This window comes from Rhinatrema bivittatum, chromosome 2 (genome assembly GCF_901001135.1).
Source record: "Rhinatrema bivittatum chromosome 2, aRhiBiv1.1, whole genome shotgun sequence".
NCBI classification, from domain to species: domain Eukaryota; kingdom Metazoa; phylum Chordata; class Amphibia; order Gymnophiona; family Rhinatrematidae; genus Rhinatrema; species Rhinatrema bivittatum.
This window is the reverse complement of record NC_042616.1, coordinates 193,570,252-193,583,058: the sequence shown is the minus strand read 5'-3', so window position 1 is coordinate 193,583,058 and position 12,807 is coordinate 193,570,252. Positions and strand designations below refer to the sequence as shown.

Sequence of the window (12,807 nt, the reverse complement as noted above, 5' to 3'; positions counted from 1 at the left end):
CTTTTTGGATATTTGTTTCTGCTTATCCGAAGGTTTAGTTCTGGGCATAAGGGAATTGTTTTCTCTTCCTTCTTTCTTGGTTGCTTCACTTTTCTTTCTCCTTTTCCCTTTTGAAGAGAAGGAAACGTGTTATATATGTACATATATCTAACATACATATCATATATATGCCAGTCACCCAAAATGTTAAAGTGTCCATAAGGAATATCAAAAAAGAACAAATGTACACTTATGCTAAACTGTTATTAAGTATATAACACAGTCAGTGGACTTACAGACTATCAAATTGTAAATATGGAGAAGTTTTATTTTTCAAAAAAATGTTTGTTTTTAAAAATAAAAAATCAAAAGCATCACTTGTATACTAATTTATTAAATAACAATATATAAATGAAAGAAGAAATTGAAAAAGAAATAGAAAACAAAAGCCTATCCATTCACAAGTGTTTTAACAACATAGTATTTACATCACAAAAATGATCCAAATAGTTTTGAAGAAACAGTTAACTGATATCCAGTTTATTCACAACCTAACAATGTTTACATATCAATTCAGTATGAGACTTTACTCTTCAAACAGTAGGGCTGCTCCGTTTTGCAAATGATAAAGTAACATGCTCAGGATAACAAGAAGTATCAGAGGGAGAGGTGGCTTTTGAATAACCTTGGTTTCCCTGATTCCCAATCCATTGTTATTGACTAATAGGCCACTCCTTCCCCCAAATTCATATATCCCAGTACATTTCAAAAGGAGATTAATAATTGTTCTTTGTTCACCCACCCAGTCTGTACACAAGGGCTGTCAGACAATCACAAGGTTGTACTACACAGACTCTTGGTCTTTCTTCAACCTAACCAATTTTGTAACTATGCAAAATCTCTCACTTTGATACTATTATATATTCAAGGAATAAGGTTAATATTTAAAATAAGTCCTCTCTTCTTTGCCTGCATATTTTTTCTTTTGCCAGAATGAAAAATCTATAATTCTCAATAGATGGCTCTCTCTTACATCCTGCCATTGTCACAAGTCAATGGGCAACAGAATTCACAGAGTCGTATGAATATGACAAAAGATACGATATGAATGCCATTGCTTGCTATAACCCATGCAACTGGACTAAGGTCACTACAACCTTTGGTATAAGCAACTTTCGCAGGGATTTAAACTGATGACCTAGAGGTAAAATGCTCTGAAAAGCTGTGCCTATTCTCTTGAGCCATCCAGTATCTAGCTAGTTAGCTTCACTACCTACTTTATTATATGACAATTATGGGCAAAAACAACCCCAATCATCAGCCTGAGGCTAGTAGAGTACAAGAGTATACAGAAGAAATAAGAATGATCCCCAATCTGCACTGGATAATAATTGTAATTTCTACATATTTACAAATGCTTTTTCTAGATAACACATAAGAATTATGTGGATTTACTTTCAAAAGTAATTAACTTCCTTTTAACTTCTGCAAAACATATAAAAACCTCCAAAAAGATTTGATTACAATAATTATCTTCCTCTGTGTAGAAGTTGAAGCACTATTTATTATTGACCTCCAATGTATAGACAACACTCCCAAATGTAAATAAATCCTACTGCTCTCAGGCTCAAAATACTCAGCAAAGTGTTACATTCCATTGTTACTCAGATTTGACATGGACAAGCACAGTTGACAAAAGTCAGTCCTAATAGGGATTAGTGATTAGTGACAACTGAACTGTCATCCTGCTTTAGGCCATCAGAGACACTTTGGGGCCTGCCTGAATATCAAAAGATTTTTTGCCCCCTAGGCAAAAAGTGAGACAAAAATGATGATAAATCAGGTCACTTGGATCAGCAGTTTTCAATGCATGTTTCTAAGCATTCTCAGATTTTTAGTCTTGAATTTACATTGAAGAAGCTAGTCTACAAATTTTAGGAAAAGTGGATGTTTAAAAAAATGGGAGTGACTGCAGGATGGTTCTTTGGTCTTGGTTGACAAGCGTTGACAATGTATATCTGTTCAGTCCTTCGCAAACTGTCAAACATACACTTGACCATGCTGAGCTGTGGTATAACAAGGCTCACCAAAATCTAGGTCATACTATTTTCTTCAAAGAAGCGGCTGTATAATATTTTGTGAGTTGCTGTAAACCAATTTTGGAGGTTCTTTGGTGGACAAGAAAGACGGTATATAAGCCAAAACATAAATAGACATAGCTGTGCAGCCTACATAAAATGTATTTTACAAATTACAGAAAAAAAAAAAAAAGATAAACTGCTGCTAACAATGAATATTCCTGTTCTCTTGATGAAGCACGGTGGCATCACAAAATAGTAATCTTAACTTAGTACACAAGACAACACAATTAATATTTAAATCTGCGATGCACCTGCATGTCTAATTACAGTTTTACTTTAAAATTCCAGTTACTCAACAATTCCATAAGCAATGCAATGTAAATAAGTTGTTATAAAACTGCCGTATACAAATATAATCAGAAGTACTATGAATGTAATGAAATTATGAACAGAATATTTACTCTGGCACCCGTTAGAATATGTAACGTAAGTGCACATAAGTGATTACTGAGCAATTTTATGCAGGCCTCAGATCTGCAGGAATCCAAAGTTGTGTGAGTGGCTGAAGATCTGACAGTCTTTGAACCACAGCACATTTTTTCTAATGCTCCACAAAAAGGCATCTGGTCTGGCTCAAGGAATATTTGCTTCTGCCTCCTAGAGGTTTCGACCTGGGTATAAATGTTTGCATTCCTCTGAGTTATATAGAACTGTCACTATCATCTCAAAAGAAGACGTTCAAAGTCAATTACTGAATAAACCAAAGGAATATTATTATATTTTTTATTTGGCTCTGAGAAGAATACAGATATATTTTAACAGAAATAACAAAACACTGCATCACTTTGCATAACAAACTGATACAGTTAACAGAGAATGTGTGCTTACTTATGGTGCAATTTTATAACATCCTTTGCCATCCTTCCTTGCACAAGTTTTCCACTGCAGTGACTGCATAGCTACCATTGGTTCTCAGTGACTATACTGGCATATACCCGCAGTATGACAACTCCCTGCCATGGCACAAAGATGCAGGGCCAGTGCAAACGTATTAAATGCCCTAGGCAAACCTTCAATCTTGCACCCTCCACCTTACACACCTGCCTTCTGTAGCAGTTCTGGCATAGCATCCAGCTCTTACTTTCCTATAACCTTCTGCCAAGTCCTTCATCTCCCTCCATTTGCCCCTTTTCCTCAGTGCGCAGCATCCCTTCTCTCTGTCCCCCCGTCCAGTATCTCTACTCTTTTCTTCTCTCCACCCACTGCATGCTCTTCTTCTTCCCCTTCACTCCCTGTTCAGCACACCAGCATCAACCCCCTTTCTGCAGTGTCCAGCACCCTCTCTCTCCCCCATCCCTGCCTAGAATCCTCTATCTCTTCGCCTTCCCTTGGGTTGGTCGGTCAGCAAGTTAGTCACACTCTCATGTCTGTCTGTGGCTATCAGGAGGCACCCAGAACAATGGAAGGTGCAGCTGCAGTGTGCAAAGACAATATGGTCTGTCTGCAAAGCACTGTCACAAACACACAGAGTCACACATACACACACACACACACACACATATACAAAGGCACATGCTTCCCCACACACACAGGCAGAGGCACACACACACACAGGTGCAGACTCATAGGCACACACAAGCTAACATAAGTGAGCACAAACACGTGCAAGTGTGTGCAAGCTTGCAAAAGCGCACATAGATTCCCACATGTGCAAATGCTAGCACACACATGCATATAGGCTCGCACAGGCATACAAACACACATATATATGCATGCAAACATACAGGTAGACACAGGCAAATACACACACAGACACAGCCACTCACACACAGGCAGACATATATATACACACACACAGACAGCCCCTCCAATACACACAGCTGCAGCCCTCCCACACACACACAGACAGGCACAGGTCCCCATACACACAGGCACAGACATACACATACACAAGCTCTCTCAAACACATACAAACACACACACACACAGAGGCACAGACACACAAACAAACATACACACAGATTGTTATAGATCAGACTACGCAATAATGCTGGGCACTTTTCTCTAGTAAAACCATAAGTCAGGAAAAAGTCAATGTAAAAAGGTGTGCCTTCAGCTTTTTTTGAAATAACTTATAGTAACCTATACTGCAGAGTTCATATGCCAAATCATTCCTGACGGTATATCCCTTTAAAGGAGGGTACCTTAAACAAATGTTTATCTGCAGAAGGTAAAGTATGAGGTAGAATGTACTCAGCAAGCCACTCAGTTAGATAAGAAAGATCCTCACCATGGATAACCTTAAAAAGTTATTTGATCATCGTAAAATTGACTCACTGAGCCATAGGCACTGGCAGCCAGTGCAACTACTTTAATGCATGCATTATATGATCTCTTTCAGCACAAGACATGGTGCAGCATTTTTAACTAATTGTAGTGCTTTCAAATAATATTTAGGTAGACCCATGTAAAGAGAATTACAATATTCCACAGTTGTTAACAGAAAGGCTTGAACAAAACTAAGGAAAAGACATCTATGGGCAGGAGGTATTTCAGTGAATGAACTATTCTAAATTTTAAAAAATGCTGCCTTTATAACGACATTTAATTGCAGTTTCAAAGAAAATTGTGAATCGATGAGAAATCTTAAATTCCTTATGCGTCAAAAATAATAATAATTGGGACCTCATCAATCATCAGAAAGACCAGATTTTCTGGAATTGGTGTCCTATCAATGCATAAGACTTATGTTTTGGCAAAGTTCAGGTACAAGTTGTTTTGCCTCAACCAAATATTAACTGCCTTCAGGCAACTTAAAAGGGATTCAATAGTATCAGATGGATTATCACCTACTGAGAAAAGCAGTTGTATGTCATCAGCATATATTTTGAAAACTATGTCATATGCAGCTAGAATAGCACAGAGAGGTTGCAAATATAAATTCAACAAGGCAGAAGGCAATGCAAAGCCTTGGGAAAAAAATCAAGCTTTCAGGTGGACTGAGACTGCCATATTCTATCTTGCTGCTGTTGATTGGACAAATAAAATTTGAAGCAGCCCACTACACTGTTACCAATTCCCACAAAAATGCATTCTCTCCAAAAGAATAGAGCTCACAGTATCAATAGCAGTTTCTAATTACACTATAATCTCCTCTACTTTAGACACTCTTGACTTTATCTGTCCTGTAAGGCCAGCCTTGACTTACCCCTAGATTTTGCTTCCTACGCTCCTGTGCCCGCTCTGCAGAGTGCATCTGGCTAAAATCCCATGCTCATGCTGACTTCACACATTTCAAATTCATGTTGACCTTCTTCCAATCTGCTATTGCCCTTGCATCCAACCCTCTTTACAACACTCAATTTCCACCTCAAACTTCCTTCACCTCCCTCCCCCACTCGTTCTCTGCCCAGATTACTGCTGACTACTCCTATGACAAGATTCACAAATTTAGTCTTGGGTTCTCAACCAGGTCACCTCTACCTTCCTCTCCCCCACGTCACACCTCTACTCTTCCCCTGGTCTCTGCCACTCTTGCCTCCTTTTCTGAAATCACAGTGGAGGAAACTGCCCATCTTCTCTCCTCCTCCTCCAAACTCACTACTTGTTCCTCTGTCTCCATTCCCACTAAGTTCCTCAGTTCTATTTCCACTGCAGTCATCCCTCCCATCTGTCACATCCTCAACCTATCACTGTTCCTATAGGGATGTGCATCATTTTTATGATGAATTAAAATATCGTACGATATTTCTTAATTCGTCATATATCGGTAAAATCGATAAACTATTGCATTTTCCCCGAATTTTCGTGAAAAATCGATTTTCGGCTTAGTGCCCGCTAACAAAAAAACATTACTTTTTGTTTGTTTTGTTAGCGGGCACTAAGCCGAAAAATGATTTTTTACTAAAAAAAAAAAAGACGATCCGCGGGAAAACGAGATTTTCCTGCGGGCACACAAACCCGAAAGCACAAACGATCGGGCACCCGATGCACATCCCTAGTTCCTACTGCCTTCAAACACGCTCAGGCCGATGCAATACCATGTGCTGGCTGCAGCACACGGCTCAACCCGCGATTGGACGCGCATCCATAACCTCCAATGTAAAACGGGGGCTAGCGAGTCCAATCACACGCATACGTAATAGCGCTCATCACAGGCAATTGCATATTGATGAGGCTATTATCTATTCCCCCTATGGAAAAAAAAAAAAAGTGCACTTGAGGCGCACATTTTTACTTGCCAAAATTAAGACCTGCCCAGAGTAGGTGTTAATTTTGGAGGAGCCAAAAAAGTGTACAGAAGAGCAGAAAATATTGCTTTTCTGTACTTCCTCTGACTTAATATCGTGGCAATATTAAGTCAGAGGAACTACAAAATTATGTCCCAAAAAAAAAAAAAGGGTGCCGGCAGTCAGGTTAGCTAAAGGGGACACTCAATTAACGAGTGTCCATTTTCCTAAGTGGCTGGCAGCCACCTCTCTGGGCACCTGCTGCTGAGGAGGCACTAGGAGCACGCAATTTCCCCTAGTGCCTCCTTTTTTACCATGGCAGCCCATTTGCATTTGCATTGGGAGCGGTGGATTGGCACACATTAAGGGGGCAGGCACTCAATCATGAGCGCCTTTTTAACACTCGCCAGTATTGCATCAGCCTGGCTGTGATCACACCGCTCCTTAAAAAACACTCACTAGACCCTGCCTGTCTTGGCAACCATTGTCCTATCTCCCTCCTCCCTTGTTCCTCTAAATTTCTTGAACGTACTGTTCACCACCACTGCCTTGACTTTCTTTCATCTCAAGCCATTCTTGATCTGGTTTTTGCCCTTTACATTACATTGTCTAATCTTAGTTTTCTAATCGGTTGGTCACAGCTTTTTTCCACCTTCCCTTTCTTGGTTTTTTTTTTTGCCAATTCTTTTTATAGGGTCTTTGTTTTCTGTTTCTTTTCTCTCCATCTGTTTTCTTCCCTCAATCACACAGTCAGGTTCTCATTCTCACACGCTGTCTCTCTCACACATACACACACACAGGCACTCACACTCACATGCTGCCTCATGCCCCACAGCTCACTCTCACATGATCTCTCATACATAATACATACACACTACTCTCTCTTGCACATGCTGTCTCACTCTCACACACAGGTTCTCTCATTCCCACATGCTGTCTTGCTCAAGCACAGGCTCTCACTGTCACATACTCTCTCTCTCACACACACAGAGGCTCTCATATGCTGTTTCTCCAAACATTCAGGTCCTCACTCCCATATACAGTCTCTCAACTCACTCTCATACACACACAATCTCTCAACTCACTCTCAAACACAGACACACACACAATCTCTCAACTCACTTTCATTCATACACACACACACACACACTACACAGGCCCTCAGCCTCTCTGTCACCTCTGGGCCTCTTCTTCGTGAGCCGCCAGGGGATGGGCTCTGCAGCAGCCCTGATCTTCTCAGGCCACCCGTGACGTGGGATCCGCGGTGGCCCTGCTACCAGGCCTCCTCCTCTTCTCAGGATGCTGCCATATGGGATTTGCAACAGCCCATATGCGCTGCTCCTCTTCTGCACGCGGTCGATGCTCCTCCTCCTTCCTGCCTGCATGGCTCCGGCAACGTTTTTCTTCTGGTGCTGCACAGACAGGAAGGAGGAGGCGCACCTGCAGGTTTGGCCGTGACCTTTTCCTTCGAGCCGCAGTGAGATGAGCTCCACCACGGCCCCGCCGATCTTCCTGCTGTGTGCGTCCAGCGCACAGCACAGGTTAACTGCTCAGCTACAGGTGGAATGAGGTCAGCTACAGGTGGAATGAGGTCCAATGGAGGCCGTATGGGCCTCCATGTCTGGCATCAGTGCCCGGGGTCATTGCCCCCCCCCCCCCCCCCCCGCCCTCTCCCCTCGGTACGCCACTGGCCTCAGGTGTCCTGCTTTCTATATACTAATTCCCTGGGTGCTCTGATTTACTCTCATGGCTTTCAATATTATCTTTATGCTGATAAGTCCCATATTTACCGCTCTACACCAGAAATGTCATTAGGAATTCAGTCCCAGATCTCAGCCTGTTTGACATTGCTACCTGGATGTCCCACCACCACCTAAAACTCAGCATGGCCACAACAGCGCTCCTTATCTTCCCCTCTCCCCCTCCCCAAGCTCACTTTCCCTCTTCCTCCTTTCTCTAGTTCTGTGGATAACACTGTGATCCTCACAGTCCCCACAGACTATAACCTTGGAGTCATGTTTGACTTCTCTTCTCTACACATATCCATAGAATTCAAATCCCTAAATGGGCATCACTACGAGAAAATGTCTTAGCCAGGGCAAAAGCAGGGATGGCGCGACCCACAGTGCAAGCTGAGCACTTGCACAGAGAGAACCTGTGGTGGCCCAGCTAAACAGAAGGCCCTATGGCTGTCGAGGGATTTCATCCACCCGGCAGTTGAGCAGAAGATGAGACCCAGCGGCTGCTAAGGAATCAATTTTTCACAGCTGCTGGGGGAATGGGGTTTCCATTCTGCCTGGCCCAAGAAGAAACCCCATGGTTGCCAGGGGATTCAATCCTGCTCAGCGGCCCAACTGGAGGAGGCCCTGTGGCTGCTGGGGGATCCCATCCCACCCAGTGGTACCACTGGAGGAGGGCCTACAGCTATTGGGGGATCCTGCCCCATCTGGTGACCCCACTGGAGGCCTGTAGCCACTGGGGATCTTGTCCCAACTAGCGACCTAACTGAAGGCCTTGCTACCACTAGGGAATCTTGTCCCATCCTGTGGCCCAACTGGAGGAGATCCTGCGGCCACCAGGGGATCCCGTGTCACCCAGCAGCCCAACTGGAGAAGGCCTGCAGCTGCCAAGAAATCCCGTCCTGCTCACCGGCCCAAGTTAAGAAGAGGCCCCATGGCCACCAAGAGATCCCTAGAGAGGGAGAATGTGTGTGTGTGCGTGTGTGTGTGAGCATAAGTGCCTGAGACAGAGCATGTGCATATCTTTTTGAGTCTGAGCATGCCCATGTGTGTTTATAAGAGTGGAGAAAGTCTGTGCACATCCCTTCCCCTCCCACTAATCCATGCCAATCTCCGGGTGACCAGAAGTCAAAAGCTTTCAGGTAAGGAGAATAAGGGATTTTTTTTTTTTAGCCTTCCTTTTCCTTAGCTGTAATTATCTCTCACCACTAGAGGGGGTTCAAACAGTACAGCTTGCCCTGTATGAGGAGCTGAGACTGGCAAAGAGGTGGAAGGCCAGTGGGAAAAAAAAGGGTAACATACTTTTCTTAACATATGTTAGAAAGTCACGCACTCCTAGCTTTTAATTATATAAAAGGAAAATTTTTAGAAGAGAATGTGTACATAAAAAATGTACTTTTCTCTTGTTTCCTGAACTGCTTACTCAGTATTGACTTTGGCTAACAGTAGAGCTCTGTATTCTCTTTTATAATCCAGCCACAGATGATGGCAAGATTTTCCATATTATCCTTCTCAAATTTCATTTCAAAACTTCTTCTCTCTCTCTCCTCTCCATCCCATGGCTGATAAATTGTATGTACTTAAGCTCTTTTCCCACTGATACAAAAGGGGCAGTTTTCAAAGTGCCCAGGTAGCATGCAGTACCTGCAAGTTCATTTTCAAAGGGAAACTTCCTATGGAGTAAATGTGGGGTGGGCAGAGAACAAGGGTGCCTAGAAGCAGGTGCAAAGGGCATGCTTTAGAGTACCTACTTTAATTTCCCTGCCGTTTTGCTGGGCTTAAACGTACAGGGATGTCAGAGTGCACATACGTTGAGTTGCTTACATGGGGTGTGGGGCACAGAGGGGTAGGTAACAATTTTGAAAATTTGTCTTTACCCACGTTAAAAAATCTGAAAATTGACATATTGGGGAAGGGACAATTTTCAAAAGGGACAATTTTCAAAAGGGTCTCCTGCAGGTAAAGTAGTGCTTCATCCAGAGAAGTAGCCCTTTAGAAAATGGCATGACTGAGATGTGTGTGTAACATTATATATATACAAACTGCATTATCTTCACTTTTACACACACAGGGAAGAGGCGTTTCGGGGAAAAAAATCTGGTTAGGGTTGGGACTCACACACACACTTTTGGATTGTAAAACATAAGCACATAAATTCTTTCAGCAAACCTACAAACACAGAATAGCAGGTGTAATTTCATGTGCATAGTTTTGCTGGGAACATTTTCAAAGCGGACTTATGCTTGCAAGTCCACTTTGAACATTGGTGTAATTTATGCACACATTTGCTGTCTAACTTATGTGTGATGTCACAAAATTACCCACTAAATGGGTAATAACCTCCTGAACACCTAGCCCTTAGTGTGTTGCGTTTTTTTAAAGTTTCTTTGTGTCATTGTAAGTCACTTTCAGGCCGATACAGTACAGTGCGCTCCAGTGGAGCGCACTGTTAGCCCGCTTTTGGCCGTGCGTTTTCGATGCACTATTTTTACCCCTTTTACCCCTTATATAGTAAGGGGTAATAGCGCGTCAAAAACGTGCAGCCAACCCCCCCAAAACTAATAGCGCCCGCAACATGCAAATGCATGTTGATGGCCCTATTAGTTATTCCCGCGCGATACAGAAAGTAAAATGTGCAGCCAAGCCGCACATTTTACTTTCTGAAATTAATGCTTGCCCAAAGGCTGGCGTTAATTTCTGCCAGCACCGGGAAAGTGTACAGAAAAGCAGAAAAAAAATGCTTTTCTGTACACCCTCCGACTTAATATCATAGCGATATTAAGTTGGAGGCCCCAAAATTTAAAACAAAATCAAAAATTAAAAAAAAAAGTAAATCGGCCGGCGGCCTGCGGGTTGAAAGACGAACGTTCAATTATGCCAGCATCCGTTTTCCAACCCCGTGTCTGTCAGCGGGTTCGAGAACCAACGCCGGTAAAATTGAGCCTTGGCTGTCAAACCCGCTGACAGCCGCCGCTCCTTTTATTGCAGGCGCTCATTTGCATACTGGATCGCGCGCCCAGGAGAGTGGCCTGGGCGCACGTTGGGAGAGCTGGCGCTCGCCTCGGAATGCCGGCTCTTCCGTGAATTTTACCGTATCGGCTTGTTTGCGATACAGTTTTAAGAAACATGGAGATTAAAAATTGTATTGTAGTCTGTTGGCTTGCACAGCAGCACAGTGGAAGCTTGGGCAAGTCTTTTGCACAGAAGTTCTTAGCTCCTAGACTTAATTTCCTTCTTTTTTAACTGCGTCATTTAGATTGCTGTTAAACTTTAATTGGTACTCCGTTTTCCTACGATATATTTGGTTAATTGAAAATAACAGAAATAATAATAATATATATGAGTAAGCTGTATTTGAAGAAATTTCTTATTCTGTAAGAGTTGACCTTTATTAAGATGTTAAATGCTATAAAAAAAAAAAAAAAGTTCTTAGCTCCTACCCAAACATCCAAAAAGGCAGCCTTGCAAAGCTGTTTTGTCCGCGTGCTCCATCTGGCATTTTTTTTCTCTCTTACATGATTTTGTCTATTAGTTTTGCATTCTTTTTAAATGCAGTCCCCCCCCATCCCCAACGCCCTCTTTCTCCCAAGTTTGATTTTCTTTTTGTCTTTTTCAAACTGCTTTTTCGGTCTTGCTCTTTTTTTTTCTTTTCCAGGTGTTTTCTTTCTTCTCGCTCTCCCCCCTCCACTCCACTCTCTTTCTTTTAGTAACTTTGGCCTCTTTCCTCTCCCTCTCCCATGTGACCCACTGCGGAATTTTTGTGAATGAAGCTCTGTAGCTCTCAGGCCCCCGAAGGCAAACCTCAGCCGCGAGTCTATGAATAAACACATCCATCAGATTGGAAAAACACGCGCCCCCATTGGCTGTCGCGCAGACCCTGGTAGGACCCGCGCCAAACCCCGCCCCCGCCCCTGCCGTTGCCCCGGGAACCAATCCTACCCCCGCCGGCTCGAGACAGGCTAGTCTTTTGCAAACTGTTGCTCAGATTACAGGGCAAGGTAGCCTGGATACATAATAATATCCGCCTGAAATTTATAAAAAAAAAAAGAAAAGAAAAGAAAGCAATGCGTGCTGGCTGAAGCCTCGCAAAGGGCCTGGTAGCGTTTACCCATCCTCCGTTTATTTTGCTCGCACTCCTTACACCGGGCTCCGGGCTGGCCGCAGAGCTTGCACGATCCAGCATGTGAACTGTAACGTGCGGGACTGAAATAGGAGATCCTGGCTAAGATCTTCTGCAGGGCGACTACGTTTGCATCGGAGTTAAACAGCGATAATAATAATAACAACAACAACAACAGGGTGTGCCTTTAGTGCCTGTAAAAGAATAGAACCAAGAAGCCATCCGCTGAGCTCTTTGATTCTAAAGCCCCCCCCGTCCCTGGCTTTCTTTCAGCAGAGAAGGCTTTAGGATCCATTTGGAAATTTGAGACCTGACGGGTGAGGAAAGGCTTCTAACCCCAGCGCCTGCGGCCTTCCCGCAAGAAGCGCTCCGGCCGGAGGGGGTCAGAGCGGGCTGGCGTCGGTCCCACTTGCACGGTCTGTCTGCTGCCCCCGGCTTTGACTGTATTCGATTTGTCCGTGCCTCACCCCCCTCCTTCCTGTTCATTTCCTCCCCGGGCAGTCAGCAGCGGCAGGCTCCCGAGGCACCCCCTGCCCTCTGGCATCACCTTTCCCCTTTACTTTAGGAAACAAGAAAATCAACTGATTACATTCATACACACATAAGCCGACTTCCCGGGGCTAAAAATAGCAGGCGGGCAGCAGTCGTAGCGACGTGCA

General features: G+C 43.5%; 1 protein-coding gene across 1 annotated transcript in view; it reads left to right on the top strand.

Annotated features, from left to right (window-relative positions):
- The first annotated feature begins 12,149 nt into the window (after positions 1-12,149).
- The window catches only part of ETV1 (ETS variant 1), a 221,801-nt gene continuing 221,143 nt past the window's right edge, over positions 12,150-12,807 (top strand). The window contains exon 1 of the mRNA XM_029588997.1: positions 12,150-12,465. The gene's annotated coding sequence lies outside the window, so the exon portion shown is untranslated. The remainder of the gene's footprint in view (positions 12,466-12,807) is intronic.